Source organism: Musa acuminata, unplaced genomic scaffold (genome assembly GCF_036884655.1).
Source record: "Musa acuminata AAA Group cultivar baxijiao unplaced genomic scaffold, Cavendish_Baxijiao_AAA HiC_scaffold_662, whole genome shotgun sequence".
NCBI classification, from domain to species: domain Eukaryota; kingdom Viridiplantae; phylum Streptophyta; class Magnoliopsida; order Zingiberales; family Musaceae; genus Musa; species Musa acuminata.
In genome coordinates, this window is record NW_027020898.1 from 175,001 (window position 1) to 177,500 (window position 2,500).

Genomic DNA, 2,500 nt, shown 5'->3' on the forward strand with positions numbered 1-2,500 from the left:
GCCATCTCAGCACCCTGGAACCCCCCGGGTGGCACAGGGCTGGATGGGGCTTTCGTATAGCAGGGACGGTGCTGCCTCTCGCTTCGCTCGCTGTCCGCCGCTCGCCGCTCGCTCGTGCAGCCAAAAATGGCCAGTTTTGGCCCGTTTTTGGGCCGTTTTGGCCAGTTTTTGGCCTGTTCTTGCATTGCGCGGTGACCGTCGAGAGCGGAGCAAAACGTCAGCCATCTCAGCACCCTGGAACCCCCCGGGTGGCACAGGGCTGGATGGGGCTTTCGTATAGCAGGGACGGTGCTGCCTCTCGCTTCGCTCGCTGTCCGCCGCTCGCCGCTCGCTCGTGCAGCCAAAAATGGCCAGTTTTGGCCCGTTTTTGGGCCGTTTTGGCCAGTTTTTGGCCTGTTCTTGCATTGCGCGGTGACCGTCGAGAGCGGAGCAAAACGTCAGCCATCTCAGCACCCTGGAACCCCCCGGGTGGCACAGGGCTGGATGGGGCTTTCGTATAGCAGGGACGGTGCTGCCTCTCGCTTCGCTCGCTGTCCGCCGCTCGCCGCTCGCTCGTGCAGCCAAAAATGGCCAGTTTTGGCCCGTTTTTGGGCCGTTTTGGCCAGTTTTTGGCCTGTTCTTGCATTGCGCGGTGACCGTCGAGAGCGGAGCAAAACGTCAGCCATCTCAGCACCCTGGAACCCCCCGGGTGGCACAGGGCTGGATGGGGCTTTCGTATAGCAGGGACGGTGCTGCCTCTCGCTTCGCTCGCTGTCCGCCGCTCGCCGCTCGCTCGTGCAGCCAAAAATGGCCAGTTTTGGCCCGTTTTTGGGCCGTTTTGGCCAGTTTTTGGCCTGTTCTTGCATTGCGCGGTGACCGTCGAGAGCGGAGCAAAACGTCAGCCATCTCAGCACCCTGGAACCCCCCGGGTGGCACAGGGCTGGATGGGGCTTTCGTATAGCAGGGACGGTGCTGCCTCTCGCTTCGCTCGCTGTCCGCCGCTCGCCGCTCGCTCGCGCAGCCAAAAATGGCCAGTTTTGGCCCGTTTTTGGGCCGTTTTGGCCAGTTTTTGGCCTGTTCTTGCATTGCGCGGTGACCGTCGAGAGCGGAGCAAAACGTCAGCCATCTCAGCACCCTGGAACCCCCCGGGTGGCACAGGGCTGGATGGGGCTTTCGTATAGCAGGGACGGTGCTGCCTCTCGCTTCGCTCGCTGTCCGCCGCTCGCCGCTCGCGCAGCCAAAAATGGCCAGTTTTGGCCCGTTTTTGGGCCGTTTTGGCCAGTTTTTGGCCTGTTCTTGCATTGCGCGGTGACCGTCGAGAGCGGAGCAAAACGTCAGCCATCTCAGCACCCTGGAACCCCCCGGGTGGCACAGGGCTGGATGGGGCTTTCGTATAGCAGGGACGGTGCTGCCTCTCGCTTCGCTCGCTGTTCGCCGCTCGCCGCTCGCTCGCGCAGCCAAAAATGGCCAGTTTTGGCCCGTTTTTGGGCTGTTTTGGCCAGTTTTTGGCCTGTTCTTGCGTGGTGCGGTGACCGTCGTGAGCGGAGCAAAACGTCAGCCATCTCAGCACCCTGGAACCCCCCGGGTGGCACAGGGCTGGATGGGGCTTTCGTATAGCAGGGACGGTGCTGCCTCTCGCTTCGCTCGCTGTTCGCCGCTCGCCGCTCGCTCGCGCAGCCAAAAATGGCCAGTTTTGGCCCGTTTTTGGGCTGTTTTGGCCTGTTTTTGGGCTGTTCTTGTGTGGCGCGGTGACCGTCGTGAGCGGAGCAAAATGTCAGCCATCTCAGCACCCTGGAACCCCCCGGGTGGCACAGGGCTGGATGGGGCTTTCGTATAGCAGGGACGGTGCTGCCTCGCGCTTCGCTCGCTGTTCGCCGCTCTCCGCTCGCTCGCGCAGCAAAAAATGGCCAGTTTTGGCCCGTTTTTGGGCTGTTTTGGCCAGTTTTTGGCCTGTTCTTGCGTGCCGCGGCGACCGTCGTGAGCGGAGCAAAACGTCAGCCATCTCAGCACCCTGGAACCCCCCGGGTGGCACAGGGCTGGATGGGGCTTTCGTATAGCAGGGACGGTGCTGCCTCTCGCTTCGCTCGCTGTCCGCCGCTCGCTGCTCGCTCGCGCAGCCAAAAATGGCCAGTTTTGGCCCGTTTTTGGGCTGTTTTGGCCTGTTTTTGGGCTGTTCTTGTGTGCCGCGGCGACCGTCGTGAGCGGAGCAAAATGTCAGCCATCTCAGCACCCTGGAACCCCCCGGGTGGCACAGGGCTGGATGGGGCTTTCGTATAGCAGGGACGGTGCTGCCTCTCGCTTCGCTCGCTGTCCGCCGCTCGCCGCTCGCTCGCGCAGCCAAAAATGGCCAGTTTTGGCCCGTTTTTGGGCCGTTTTGGCCAGTTTTTGGCCTGTTCTTGCGTTGCGCGGTGACCGTCGAGAGCGGAGCAAAACGTCAGCCATCTCAGCACCCTGGAACCCCCCGGGTGGCACAGGGCTGGATGGGGCTTTCGTATAGCAGGGACGGTGCTGCCTCTCGCTT